This window comes from Oxyura jamaicensis, chromosome 3 (assembly GCF_011077185.1).
Source record: "Oxyura jamaicensis isolate SHBP4307 breed ruddy duck chromosome 3, BPBGC_Ojam_1.0, whole genome shotgun sequence".
In the NCBI taxonomy this organism is placed as follows: Eukaryota; Metazoa; Chordata; class Aves; order Anseriformes; family Anatidae; genus Oxyura; species Oxyura jamaicensis.
The window spans coordinates 55,574,212-55,589,740 of NC_048895.1; the positions used below are offsets into that span (position 1 = coordinate 55,574,212).

General features: G+C 44.4%; 1 protein-coding gene across 5 annotated transcripts in view; it reads right to left on the reverse strand.

Moving 5' to 3' along the window:
• Positions 1-15,529, reverse strand: part of PHACTR2 (phosphatase and actin regulator 2) — a 135,625-nt gene that overhangs the window by 80,529 nt on the left and 39,567 nt on the right. The window contains exon 1 of one of the 5 annotated variants that reach the window (XM_035320107.1): positions 40-84. The exons of the other annotated variants lie outside the window; for them this stretch is intronic. The gene's annotated coding sequence lies outside the window, so the exon portion shown is untranslated. Of the gene's footprint in view, positions 1-39; positions 85-15,529 lie in introns of those variants that run through there. 5 annotated transcript variants of the gene reach the window in all.

Sequence of the window (15,529 nt, forward strand, 5' to 3'; positions counted from 1 at the left end):
GTCCCGGCGGCCGCCCCTCATGCTGCCGGGGCACGGCTCGGAGCGGGACGGAGGGCCCGGCGCCGCGCCCACCGCGGCCCCCGCCCCCGGCACCGCCTCGGCCCCGCGCGGGGCCCTCCCCGAGGCCGTGCCGGCTGCTGGGCCGGGAGGGCAGCCCCCAGCAGCCAGGGCTCGGCTCTGAGAAGTGGGAGAAGGGATCCGGGCAGGGGGATCAGCCGAGGGGGAAGGCTTGGGGCAAACAGAGGCGTCCTGCCTAGCACCGGGGCAAAGGGAACAAAGTTTCTAGGTCTCGTTATTATTTTTCTTTTGCTGCCTAATCCAAGCCCCCCTGAGGGCTTAATCCTACAACACACAGGTAACTGTTAGCCGATGGAGGGAAAAAAAAAGGAAAACACACACACAAAAATCTAGTCGCTATTGCTGCTCAGTACCTAGGATCGAGCAGGAAGATGCGTCACAGGAGGACACGGAAGGCTCTTGTGAAGAAGATGCCAGAGAGCATCTGTTAGTGAGACACAGGGTGAAATTAACACGGTTTGGAGAGGCCTGGAAGTCCTAGAGGGTGGCTGAGGAGATCTGTGGCCTTCCAACATCACAGTGTTGGTACTACGATGGTGTTTCGGGAGGTCCAGTACTCAGGTAACAGCAGCAGCCACTTAACCTGGCATCAGTCACAGACAGCAGGGTCTTGTAGTTAACTAAGACATGACAAATAGGCAAGAATACAACTAACACCAATCTTCATGGTTTTTATAGAAAACAGGTCATAGTATAAACAAACCTATTCCCTTGTTCGATGCGATTAAGGCTTCCAGTTCCCAAAGGTACTGGCTTGAGCGTAATAGACTTCCATCAGGTATTTGATTTAGTATGAGAGGAAAAAGTGAGGACAACACAAAATTACTAAAGCACAAACAGAGGAAGAACTAGATAAATGAAGACCAATTGCTTGCGGGGCACTAACATTTAATGAGGGTGCTTCTGTTGGGGAGCTGTAGGGAGGCTCTCAGTGCTTTCATCGGCCATCTAGAGAGGAATTATTTCAAACAGCTCTGAAAGGCTAAATAAATCACTCCTGGCAGCAATTTTAGGTGGAGTAAATATTACCAGAGGGATAACAAGGACGAGGCAGTCAAAGACTTATCTGGATTATTTAATGAACTCAGCTCGTTCAACCAAGTGAGTTTGAATAGGGTCAGAAGAACAAAGTCAGACATGAAGGACCGAGCGAAGCAGCCTGCAGGAGCTGTATCTGAGAAAGCTGATGCATGTGAGCTACTGCTGATGCACAGGAAAGGTAATATTCTCATTTGGATGTGCAAATGGGAAAATGGTAAGTAGAGATACAGTTACATCATTGTGCTTCTTATCAGACAAAAAACACTATATGGTGTCCAGTGCTCCTGTCTACAGCTATAGAAAAACACTGAAAGTTGGGAGACAACTCAAAATCCACAAGATGAGATGCAAAGTGCAACAAGTGCTCTCCAGCAAAAGGCTTGGTGTGGATGTGCACAGCGAAGACTGACACAGGTGCTGCATTTCAATATACAAGTGCAAGAAGAGCAAGTATTACAGCGCTCCTGGCAATCCAGGAGGCCCCTGCAGAGCACTGCGTTGTGGAAAAGTGACAGGGACGCGTACAGAGACACCAGACTGAGCTATGCAGCAGGAGTTAAGAAAGAGGCTGGAGGAGATGCTCTGATCATCCCTCCTTCCACACAAGCAGATGCTTCCTGAAGCTTCTTAAACAACTGAATCCTAGCACTTCTTTCTCAGAAGATGGTGGTGGTTTTTTGTTGTTGTTTCTTTTTGTTTGTTTGTTTGTTTGTTCTCCAACAATTCCCCACATTTATTACCTTGAAAAATGACTTTAGAAGGGTTTGTTTTGAGAAACCTGAATTATCCCTTTGGAGTTACTTGTAAACAGGAACATAAAAGTGCTCCTGTCTGCCTCTGGTGCATCTCATTAATTTTATCAAAGGAATTTGTGTTCCCCTACCCAGTTTACAATGCAAATGTATAGATCATCTGTCTGCAATGATGCCTGTGAAGGTAATAAACTCCTCAAAGTCTATCTGTAAGCACATAAAATGGGTATAGCCATCACATCCTCCAGTCCAGGTGAATTAATTGCCAATACTTCCCCCCCCCCAAAAAAAAAAAAAATAATAAAAAAAAATTGTTAATTGATGGTTGTGATTTTTTTATATCATTTCTTTGCAGCCATCTCACTGCAAGGGTCCTGTCACCACCATACCTCAGTGGTGCTTAGCAGTATGTTGCAGAACTACTCTGGTGGAATTACTACTCTACAAAGTCAGGAAGCTCAGTTCTAGTTTAGGGAAGATAAACATTAATTTATAACACTAACAGATTGTAGGCATATCATATAGAATAAGAAAATGAAGCTTCTGATTACAAAATGTACCAAAAGAGCAAATTTTCAACAGGAAATAATTTACTTGCATTAGCACATTTCAAGTTCTTATTAAGGAGACTGATATTTGTGATGGACAAGATGCTGGGAGCATCCAGCACTATCTCCATAGATCCTTTATTCAGTGCTGGTAAGTGGTGCCCAACTGCCCTGACGCAACATTCACATAAACGTGGTCATTGGATGCAGTGTCATGGTTAGGTTTTGGTGTCAGAACTGTGTTTATCTGATTGCATCATGCTACCTCCACCTTTCTTCCCTTCTTGTCCCAAGTTACTGTGCTGGGTACCATAGGGAGTTCTGTTAAACTCTGCACTTGCTCAAATCCTCCACCAAAAGAGGAAAAATAGCTTCTTCGTGAACTTCAGAAGTGTTTTTAGAACACACGTACTGCTCCTTGTATAAATGGCTAGCATGAGATGTCTTTACTGGAGAGAATGTAAAATTTCAAAATAGTTCCCAAGGGAGAATGGAATAATGCACAGCTTTTAACCTCTCTCACACATCAAAGAACAAATTCCATCCATCAGCAAAGCTTCAAAGAAGGCTGTATTTCAGTGGGCTTATTATACCAGGACAACTGATGGCAATACATGACCTACAACATGTAGGATGCCGTTGTCCTGTCTTTAGAGCTCTGTAGGATCACATTCAGTGAAGAGGCATTTTTAAAAAGTGAATTTATATTTCTCTTCCTTCAGTCACTGACATTAAATTATGGCACTAAACATAACAGAAGCTGCAGGGAGAGGACACCATGTTTAACCACAGGATTCAGAATGCAGGACTGGCAAAAGCATTCAACCTTGTAAGAGGAAAAAATATTAATTAAAGTATAAATATGAAATAAAATTCAATGCAGAGCTGGTAGAAGAGGAGCAGCACTTCATCCTACAGACTGGAGAACTGTATAATTAAGTGAACAAAGCAAAGGTTTGACATTAGCAAACATGAACAAGAAGATAAATATTTTTTTTTAGTCATGGTTCACACTAAGGATTCTAACAAGGACAATGAATTTGTGCCTGCCTGTAGAGAGTTTGCAGCTACAAATGGGAAGAGTCTGCAGAGGGCACCGCATGAGCCTGTTTGCTCAAGACTAGAACATGGACTGGATGTAGTTCTTAAACAAGCACTGTCAAAATATAATAACCCTAGATTGTTCTTTCACTTTGAAATACTTATTTTAAAAGTATTTTTTAAATACTTTAATATTTTAAAATATTTTTTTAAAACATGTTAAAATATGTTTGTGTCCTTTTTTATACTGAATAGCCTTCAATAGCAATTCTGTGCTCTCGCAGTGTCACCTCCCATCTCCTATACACAAATACAGCACAAAAAGAGTTTGAAGTCTCTTTTTAAAAAGAGGCCATTGTGTCTGAGTGATCATCACCAATCTATGGCTTCCCCTTCCCCCCACAGAACAACCCCACATACATACTTTCTGCATAGTCGAATGAAAGGGAGCCATGCGGAGCAGCTAGCTGAGAGGAACCTCTGTAGTTCAGTCTTTAAATTTGGAAGCTAGGGGTTCAAAGCCTTAGGCCAGTGCAATTAATATGCTAATGAGGACTATTCTGATTAAAACAAATAGTGGACATTCCTTGGATGAGATCTGCTTGTACAGCAGTAAGGCTGCTGGGAGACAAGTAGGCTGGCCCTTACCTAAGAGAGATCTGAGGGGCTGAGGCTTTCATCAGTATTCAGGTGATGCTGGCTCTGTTTCAGTATCTCCTCCTATTTGTCCTGCCCAGCTTGTTGCCATCGCAAGCACAGCTGGGCAAACTTATCCGTGGCAATTTGGCACAGGCAGTTTTTCTTTCTGCTCACAAATCATCCGCAAATAGGCTGTGCACTTACCAACTCGTTTGCTAGCCTAAATTATTCACCAAACACTTTGTAAGCAAATTTCAGACGGTGGTTAATCACGTAAACAATTCTTTGCCACGGCAGTTCAATAATTTATTACCCGGGCCGTGTGCTAGGTACCCTCGGCTGTGTGGCCCTGGCGATGCTGACTCGGTGCTGTCTGTACCTAGAGGGAACATCGATAAGATTTTAAATGGTCGGTGATGAATGCTTACAGATCTACCCATGTGACTGTAACATCTGATTTGTAGCTTTTGTTGTACCCTTTGACTTACGTTACTCGTGCCTGGCAAGTTGTTCTAGGGAAGGCTTCTACAGAAGCGAACGTTGCGAGTATATTGAAAAATCCCCGTGTTCATTTTAATAACAGTTTGCAGTTTCTCGTGGCACAGATCTTCTAAAGTAATTTACATAACGTGTGTGGTTGAAAGGCAGAAAACAGAAAGAGCATGGTCCCGGCCCAGATGTTTCTGGAGGCATGGAAAGTAAGTGTGCTCGCCTCCTGCACGCACCGTGCTGCTCAGCTTCGGAAACTGCCCTGCTCCCCTGCTGCGCCTCCTTCTAATAGCTTCTAGATGCTTTCCCTCCATCCCCGTTACTTCCCACAATGTCTTTACAATGTTTTCTTCTTTCATGTTCTTTAAGAGCAAATTCTAAATTCTATGACATTTCTCTATTGTGTTTGTTGCCAATCTTTTTTTTTTTCCACTTGAAAATGTGTGAAGTCAGTTGGTGTTTTGCAAACCTGACCTACACAGGAACCTTCCATTACTCACAGACCCAGAGTATTTCAACAAGTATTTGGGGCATTATTACTTTCACATCTACTATGTTAGGTGTTACTGGCTGCCTAAAGCCTTATGGCACAGGTAGCAGGACTGGTGTAATCTAGGTTGTAGAGAATTTCTTAGCCCAATTGTGCAAGACTATGAAAGGTGATCAAATGAACAGTTCAGATAATGATTAATTAGGCCCTTCTGACACCAGCAGAGTCGTGTAGGTTTTATTTATTTATTTATATCTTACTGAAAAGTAATATACTATTAATGTATGCTATATATGTGTTCTTCAGGGCTCAGATTTTGTTTTACTCTTTAAACAAGAGCAAAGCATTGTGCCGTGCACACTGGGAAAATAAATAAATAAATAAATAAATAAATAAATAAATAAAAAAAAAGCTAGCTTCTGTCTTTGCTTAAAGCACAAAGGGGAACAGACATACTCGATCCCACTTTGTCCCTAAGCCTATACCAGATATTCCTGAAAAAAAGATGAACCCCACAGAGATGCCCCATGATATATTTATTATCCAAAGCCTGTAGAGTCTCACCCACATACTTATTGGAATGCTAAACTTTAAATGTTCAAAAGCTCTTCTATGTTTCCACTATCATCAGTAATAAGAACTACCAATACTTGTGCTATTCCTATGTGTTCGGTCTCTTTGTGCGGTCCCGGCAGCTGCCTGTTGCGCTGAGCTTCGCGGCGCAGTGACAGCACTACGACAGCACACGGCAGCGTTTCCTTTTTCCAAACAGACAACAACTGCCAGAACTTCTCCAATCAAGCATGCATTTATCACCGGGTATCAGTTTTGTCTGTGGTTCCAGATTTACGATGAAAAGCAAAAAGGACTGCATTAAAAATTATTAATAGCCTTCTGCTTGTCCTAGTTCAGGCCACTGGGGAAGAAGAAAGCACTGGTGCAAAAATGCCATGCCGGGTTGTGGAATTCCTCAAGAGCTGGGGTTTTGCCAGCTTTTCAGAGACTTTAGCCACTTGGAGTTCGTATCGGTAGTTACAATAAATAGAGCGAGCAGGCCCCATTACTGATAGGAGCTGGCATAGTCCCAGCAGAGAAAACAAAGCAGCTGGAGGTCTGTTCCTACTCTGGGACACCACCTCTCTTCCTCCACCTCTTCTTCACCGTAGCAGTGCTCCCAGCACAGGAACACCCCAATTCAGCACCACAAGGAAAGGCTCCTACCAGCTTCACTGGCTCCCCTGGATATTTTTTCCCTCTCCCACTTGTGCTTAACGGCAGCCTCCTGGCTGTTGCTGCCGCAGCAAAGCCCAGTTATCCCTGAGAATTTATCCAGCCTGTCCAGCAGTGCCTCTTCCCTTCAGCCAGCTATGACACCCATCCCACTGCACCGACCATTTTCCTTAGGAAAACACAGCTTTCTGTTCTTCAGAGCACATGTGGTGGTTGCTGGCTGCAGCTTTCCCTCTGCGTCTCCAGGCTTCTTAATGAATCACTGCTTTTTGGCACCGGAGCAACATAAACACATCATTTGGGATGTCTTTGCCAAACATACGTACACTTAGAGCAGGTTTTGAATGATAGAAAGTGAAACATTTAATGAAATGTTCAGGCTGCATAGCTAGGAGTTGCAAAAAAGGCCAGAAAATGCACATCTGAAGGTCACAATGGTACCATCAGCCCAACAGTGGGGCTCACCTGGTGTCTTCTGTGGGACGTGTGGAAGGGGATTTACCAGGAATGCATCAGCTACAGCTCCCACCAGGAAAAGCAGTAACAGAAAGCAGCCTAGGAGCAGAGGCCCACTGCCCGTGGTGGCTGCTAGATGCCTATCTCTTTCCTTCCTCGTCTGCTCGTTAACTGACTCAATGTGACTATACATCGCACAGCAGATTTTTACACTGCTGCTTCCTAGCCTATACGAAGGGGGGAAAAGAGACATCATCAACAACAGTAACAACAAAAAAATAGCAAATTCAAAAACGAAGTTTCTCAGCTGCTTAAGCCAGCCACACATGAACACCCTGAATGCCCTTTCAAAGTGCCTGAGCCTGCCCATGGCTTCAACACATCCACTTGTTCTTTCTGGCTTGAGCGAGAATTGAGAGAACTCTCATCTTTGGAAAAGCTGAGAGTTTGGCACAACCGTTCCTCTAATTCCTCTCCGTTCAATGAGATTTTGGAATGAATTTCAATGTGCTGCTGGACTATAATTAGCACCGAAGGGCAGGCGACCACAGGGGACCAGCTCCTTCCCCTTTAAATGGGCAGCTGTAAAGACACAACCTTAAATAATATCCTGAACACCAGCAATGTTTGAAACCTGGACCTGGGCATCATTAACTGCCAGAAGTCTGAATAATATCTGTCTTTGTTAAATCAAAGTCATTCCCTACGATGCTAGCTAACTACAGAAATCTCTAGGCCAAAAATACAAGTTTTAGCCTTCAGTTTCATTTCCCCCTTCTTTCTACTTTTATGAAAATATGCATCTTTTTATTTCCCTACTGGGAAAATCTATTTTTTTTTCCACTCTCCCATGACTCAAAAACGTCCGCAAGATTCTTCCCCTAAGCTGAAGAAAAAGAAGGGGGGGGGGACTTCACCTTTTGGCAAAGATACAAAATGGAAATTTTTTACTCAAAAGAGGATTTAAAAAAAAAAAAAAAGTAAGAAGCATGTGAAAACAAGGGGTTATAATGGAAACTATTTTCATAGCCGGCTCTAAAGTAAGCACTGCTGTTCCAGAGACACATGGTACTGATGCAAACATTGACCCGATGCCAAAATCCCTAGCATGTTAGTGGAATCCGGAAGCGCTGCGATATTAAATACACCTCTAAATGTATGTCAGACATCTCCCTGTGCCTGGTCCGCTTACTCTGCACGGCACGACGCTGCACGCTCAATTCATTAGTACCTGCAAAGCAGCTGACAGGCCAGCAGTGGAGGTACTCCCCTTTCCTCGGGCTGGGCTTTTTGCTGCACAGCGTGCTCCCCAAAGGGTCTTCTGCAAGCCTGACCTTACTCTTCCCACTTGGCAAACCCTGAACCCATATCCGCTTTCCATCTGCGGCACTTATATGGCATGTTTTATCGCAGTGTTTGAGCACCCCTCTCCGGTCCTAGGGATATATCATTATCCTCAAGGTCAGATTTCTACATTTCATCGGGAGTGTTGTGGGGAAAAACAGGAAAAGTGCTGCCAGCTTGTGTCACGAAGGGACAGATCTGCTCCCCAGCACAGGCTGGGCCACCCAGATGATATCCAGAACAAAAATTCCTACATCTCTGTCTCAACCTCACCTTCTTAGGGGTGCCTGGCTGGCTACAGAAGTAGTGAGGGTATTGTGGTCAGCTGTGTTTCCTTGTTGGCAGAGCCTGCCTGCTATTTTCAGCCTGCTTACTCCAGCTGTTCCAAGGCATTTAGCCCAGCTCTGGGAAGTTTTCTCCTATGGCTATCAAGAAAAAGTCCCTGTTTGCACCTACCACAATTACAGCTGTGGTACTTGGCCTGCATCTTCGCCGATTCATTAGAAAAACCCACAATGAGTAAAAGGATTCTTAATGAGGGTGTAAAGTGAATCTCCTGCTTTTGTGTAGCCTGATCGTTTATTTGTGTTTATTTCAAGTGGCAGGGAGCATCCCTCCCTGGTTTCAGAGGGAGTGACATCCCCTTCATGCTGGCTCTGCTGGTGTCTTCGTGCTCTGCCTGCCTGCAGAGGTACCTGGGTGCCTGCAGAGCACTGATCCAGGCTGGTTCTCCTCTGCCAGGTCTGGTGCAAGCTCCCCATCTCTTGGCCTTCAAAACCAGCCACCGTCTTTCAGTGTCTTCAACAGCTTTCCTAACTGGATGTAGTTCTCTTGCTGACAGGTTTTACCTAACAGCCCCTACCAGAGCCGTCCTCAATGCCGGGAAGCACATCCTCCCTACTGAAGGGATGACTGTGGATAGGGAGGGTTTACAGAGAGTCAGGCTTCGCACCCTTTCTGAGGGGTGTGGAGGAATGCTGCTCTAGTAACCTGACAACAGCTCCCTTGAGAAGGCTTTCTATTTCTAATGAGTCAGAAAGCGTGGCGAGGTTTGCCTAAAATGACTCCCGTACACATCACACTTGGTGTCTATGTGCTGATTGTTTAAATCAAGTGTAAATCTGTGGGGCTGATTTCGCTTTTTAAATTCTTGTGCATCATTCGTTTGCGTGCTGGTGGCCAGGGGAACCGGCGTGCTGTAATCACGCCATCTTTTTTTTTTTTTTTTTTTTTTGTGCTGATCCAGATCATTTTTAGCTCAGGTTCATTCAGTTTCAAAACCCACGCAGAAGGAAAATAATTACACAAGCTGAAGCAGGAATGCTGTATTGTTCTTGTGGAAAGTGCTTTTACCAAGACTAAACATCAATATTACACTTTTTTTTTTTTTTTAACTGCCTGCTTAATACAGCAGTTCATTAATGCAGCACATTACATTTTGATTTAATGAAATTTGTTCATTTTAACTAACTTAGAGGCATTAAAGCCAGATGGGCTACAGGGGAAAAAATGCAGAGACTTTTACAGCTAATGTAAATGTAATATTATTGTTTTCAGCTACAATTCAATTAAATAGGGTTGACAGAAGCTTTCACAAAAGTGCCCAGGAAGAAAACTTATCTGTAAAGAAAATCAATTTAAAAGAAACCATGCTTCAGATATATCCATAGTTCTGTGGCTCACTGAATTACAATGTCATCAACAAAGCTGATGTGGGAGAGCTAGCACTGAGATCTTTACAGGCAGAAAAATGACTTCATTTTACAGTGTTTATTGTGCTGAAATGTATTTGAGTGCTGAAAGGAGTTAATGCAACTAGACCCATTCCCAAAGGAAGAAAACACATTTTCAAGAACACGGCCTGTCCGGAGAGGGAAGGGGATTCCACCTCTTCCCTGGACGGCCCGCTCCAATGCTTGACCACCCTTTCCATGAAGAAATTCTTAATATCCAACCTAAACATCCCCTGGTGTAACTTGAAGATGTTTCCTTACTTCTGTCACTTGCCACCTGGTCTGGGCCCAGTGGCTGCAGCACGGATACCTTCAGTTGTGGTGTTTGATCAGCAAAATCCAGCTTGGCATCGTGCTCCAGCGTTTTCTGTGAAGTCCCTTGAACCAGCGCTATATGGTGTAGGGCTTTCCTGTCACTGGGGCATGCAATGCTGGCTCAATGAGTGTATTCATCTGAATAGTGTTAAGAAAAGGGGAAGAAAAGAACACCAAAAAACGAAGACACACAAGATCACTCCATTTCTATTTTAAAACAGTTGTTGTGTACCGCAGTAAATAATTATTTTCCACCAAAATAGCAAGTAAAAGTCTATATAAAATCTCACCTAACCATATGATATACCCAAGCAGCCTCCAGCCCACATCCCACTCAAGCTCCTAAAATGCAATGCAAGACGTCAGTCTCCATTTTCTCATGAACTCCACAGCAAGTATGAAACTCGACCTTGATTTACACATGGTGATAAAACCCACTGTCTGCAAATTTATGAATGTAGCTGGCAGTCATTAAGTGCATTATGCAGAGGTCATGCTGATGGTCCCTTTGTTTATTCCTCCTATCTAATGATCCATTGCTGAAGATGTGCTGAAAACTCTCAGTATGTTTTACAACTTATTTACGTGACTGAGAAGCTTGTACTGTGTTTTCCATCCTCATTATCCCAAAATGCTGAAAATAAATCAGTGCAGAACTGGCATCTGAAAACAGAGACTATTTTTTTTTTGTGTGTGCAGAGAAAATTCTTGTCCCTTTCCAATGTAGCTCTTAAGAGAGAACACCTTTTAGTTGAGTGACAAAACAGGGCCACCTTCATTTTATGCAGCTGAATTCCACAAAAGCCACATGAATCAGCATGGGATATGACATCTGTGGACAAGAGATGGATGATTTTAAATACATTTATTTAGTAAATATCTTTGCTTAGATTTATGCTTATCCATGAGTAGGTATGATAAACTAATGCGAGTAAGTTAAATGTTGATGCAGGTGATAAAGGCAGAAGTTTTCTAGTGCAGCCAGCACTGCTGAAAATTTTCTGCTGAAAATTGTGCCAGGATTTGGTGTGACAGTATCCTGTTAATCATAGGGCCATTTTTATGGGTATGAATAGGTGTTCCACCAGAGAGATCTGGTGCTATTCAGATCCACTGGAAAACTGTGGAAATGTGTCATACAGATCTGTTTACCAGTCTAACAGTAAGAAAATCAAGTATCTGAATGTTGAGGGATTCTGTTACCAAACTAAATAGGTAAAGAAATTATGGTGCAGGCAGCCTACACAAATTTGGTATTTGCTTATCATGTGATAAATATCAGGTGGTTTTATAAATAATTATCCCTGTCAAGTTGACTTTGCTAACATAAAGGAACTGGATCTACAATTCTTCAAGCAAGGGATTTTTGATTTGTGTAAGCTCTCTAGTAGCATTGGTTAACTAAAGGACCACATCAGTTTAGTAAGGAAAACCCATCCCCTCAATGAAGTTACTTTAGGCTTGTCTGCTTGTTAATTTTCACAATGAACGTCATTTGTCTGACAGCAAAGCATTCGAAGTGCCATGATATGTTGCAGCTCCCAGGTTAAAGCTCACTAAAAGCTAGGCCAGCCCCAATGAACAAATGAAAACCCAGAATATGAGGACCGTGACCTTCTCTGCAGACAGAACATTTACATGCAGATGTCATTAGTCTACCACTAATAGCGTGTTATTGAATTGCCCAAATGAGAGCTGAACATCATTCAGTGCATCTTTGGTGCCACATCACTGAAGTCACTAAAGTGTATTTCAGTGACAATTGGTTTTATACCTAATATATTGCAGACTTGCTGGTGCACAAATAATTGTAACACTTGAGTAAGCTCACAGAGCTGTGCTGGGTCTGGCTGGGATGGAGTTACCTTTGCCTGGGGCAGCCCATACAGTGCTGCGCTCTGCAGTTGGAGCTAGAACAGCAGTGGCATCACAACCATGCTGTGTCTGCTGCTGAGCAGTGCTGGCACAGCATCAGGACTCCCTCCAAGCCTCCAAGAGCCAGCAGGCTGGGGGTGGGCAAGAGATGGGGAGGGGACATCACCAGGGCAGCTGACCTAAACCAACCGAAGGGATATTCCATACCACGTGGTGTCATACTCAGCAATAAAAGGTGGGAAAGGGGAAGAATAGGAGAGATGTGGGCTCTTGTTGTGAAAACATCTGTCTTCCCAAACAACAGCTACATGCATTGAGGCCATGCTTCAAGGACATGGTCAAGCATCGCTCATTGGTGGGAAGTAGAGAGTAATTCCTTTTTCCTTTTCCCTTTAGTTAAATTATTTAATTTAATAATTTAACCTTAATAATTATTTTTCATTTAATGAAATTATCCTTATCTCAACCCGTGAGTTGTTTCTTTCCTTTTCTTCTTCCCCTCCTCTTCTGAGGAAGGGGAGCGAGAGAGCGGCTGTGGTGCAGTTCAGCTGCCTTGCAAAGCAAAACCCCCACAGGAACTCGCACCTTCCCTCCCCAACACCTCCAGCTGCTGCTGCCTGCCAAAGACAGACAAGGGGATCCCACAGCACGGGGCATCTTCTCACAATCAGATGCATTCTACCAACATTAGACTACACTCACTTAGAGAAGAAACTTATGTATATAATCACCAAATTGTAAAATAGTTGAAGAGAACACAAGTATACCTGAGGGCCCATGATAAAATCAATTTCTTCCAGGAAGTTTTCAAGTTTTGAAGGTTACAGCAAAATTCCTATTTTATACAACTCACCTTCTTGTGCATTTTTGATTGGCCTTTAAAAAGCTGACACATTTTCTTACATTAGAGTTCAATCTAAGAAACCCGAGCACTTTTCATGCCTCACTGCTCGCTGGTTGTTAGTATAATCTGCGGGAAACAACATAACAATAGGTCATTGTTCCTGAATGTGAGCAAAAGGTTAGAACAACAGCCTACGCTCGGGCATGGCTTCTTGACTCCTCTTCCCTTCACAATGAAGAAAGCACATGTTGTGTGTAGCGACTCTGAGGGTATTTCCATTGTGTGCAGTCTTTTATGCCACTTGTTGCAGGCTGAAAGGGAGCAAGGTATAGGGACATGCTCCTCCTGAAAGCACAGTGTAGCTGAAATGGTGTGAGATATGGGCGCTCAGCACCTGTGAGGTAAGGCATGTCTCTGGCTCCCCATCATTGCAATGCTTGAGTACCTCACAGAACCCAGCAAGCAGGTCTGCTACAGGCATAATCTAGGGGGTAGCAGGATATCCGCTTGATAAGGTATTCCCTTTCACAGAACTGTGGTTAGACCCACAAACACTCAGCTCCACAGTCCTCAGCCATCCCCTTCACTGCTGCTGAACCACACGAGCACCACTGAAAGCTTCCCTCCCCGGTACCAAAACGTCCATGCGGGTCCCAACATGGCTGCCTGCCCCACAGCAGTGCCCTGTCAGCACTCGCACCGCTGGATAAATGCTGTCCAGTCCCTTTAACACAGTCCTGGAGAGCAGCCTGGTGCTTCTTGAGGAGCCTGCCTGCTTTCAAGTGATACAGGGCTGCCAAAGGAATGCGTGTCTGGGGGAAAAGCCTGTGGACAGTGAAGCTTATCCTCCCTCATAGGGTGGATCCATTCCCAAGAGAGGAGCCTGGACAACACCATGCTGGGGAGCAAGGTGCCCCGCTGTTTAGTCACGAACCCCCTCTGTAAGCAGAGGTGCTCCACACACCTCCCCAGCACTCTCAGGGCTCTCCCTCCAGGCCAAATCTCACAATAGGCTGGCATTCAGACGGGGTCACCCTTTCTGTCTACCCGCACAGTAGCTTGGGCAGGGCACGGAACAGTTCTGGCAGCCTCGACTCAATTCCTTTTTCTGCCTGAAGAGATTAATTCCTGCTTCTCCTCCCTCCTGACAGCCAAGCCGAGCAGACCTGTGTGCTGGTGCAGTACAAGTACTTGGGGACTTCTGTCCTGCCAGCTGGGATTAGGGGGAAACACAGGTGATGCTTCAGGCAGAGATCTTTTTTCTAGTACTCCTTCCAAAAAATGCTCCAGTGTTTTCAGTGTCCTACTCAGGAGGCTGCGTTATTGCACACACAGTCGGAGGCCTAACAAGCTGCTCCTTATTTCAGGCTCTGTGGAGTTTGCAGACCCTGGTGCACGCTGACCCTCACCACAACCTGCTGGGCTGCCTCCAGCTCTGCACCCCAAGGGGCCTCTGCCGCAGGGGTGCCCCTGGCTTAGGATCCTTAGGTGCCACCCAGAGAAAGACATCGTAAACCTGAAGGATGACAGGGCATTAAAGTTCCTCATGAGGTTCTTCCCATGAAAAAGAAAATGTAAGTAAACACCAGCTCAGAGGAGAGAAACATGCCATCTACATAAAACAACAGCAATAAAGCCAGGAAGTGGTTCCTTGCAGCCTGAGCAGCAGCACCAGTAATTTGCCTTTTGAACAGCCAGATTTAGTGAGGAAGCCCTTCCTACCAGACAAAATAGCAAAGTGATTTTTTTACCCTAGTCCTTACTGCAGCCCTGTCCGAGTTCCAACTGCATTGCCAGGCTGACAGCAACACTGAGAAATGGGGATGATGCCTGATTTCAGACACTGGAACAGCACCAAAATCCGCCCTCCGCTGGAGCAAGTGGAGATGATTAATCTAATTGGTTCTGGCTTCCCCCACCAGCTCCACTTGTACTCACAGCATAAGCGTAAGTACATAAGTTAATGTGTTTCACGTGAACCCTGGCCAGTGCTGACTCCCCGATGATGAGAAAGAACTGAGCATCTTTCGTTTGACTACTGCACACACACTGAAAAACACTACAGTGGGCAGGATTTCAAGAAGCCTTCCTCATGCTGAGAGGTAGCCATTACTTGTATGTCTCCGTGTTACCACGCTGCAGTGTCCAACAGCTGGCAATAAAGGCAGATACAGCTAGCTCCCCTGTAAACAGGAGCTTTATTAAACTGGAAGGAGGAATTGTGAGCTTTCATTAGGAAGCATCCTGCTGGAGGCTTTCTTGCACCTGGGACCCCGACTTTCAGCCTATTTAGCAGTCTGTCGGCTGTAACTTCTGAAATACTGTTTTTCCCCTGGTGGTAGTCAATAGTTACCTTCCTTTTTCTAATCTGTACCATTCCCAACAATGTACTTCTACAGATAGATCTTGGTGATATTTAGTCACAGATGTGAATGGAAAGGTCCAAACTAATGTTTTCTATTAAGAAACATTACTGAGACAGTTTTATTTGCAGGATTATACTTGCATAAGTGCAAAGGTATTTTAGGGTAAGATGCAAAGAAGGTTTAGAGTATCATAAATTTGCTTTGGTCTGTCTCTCATGGTGACTCCAGTTGCTGAGTTACAAAGCTTTCCCAAATACTCCCTAGGTTTTCATGTTCCAGGCAAGATGG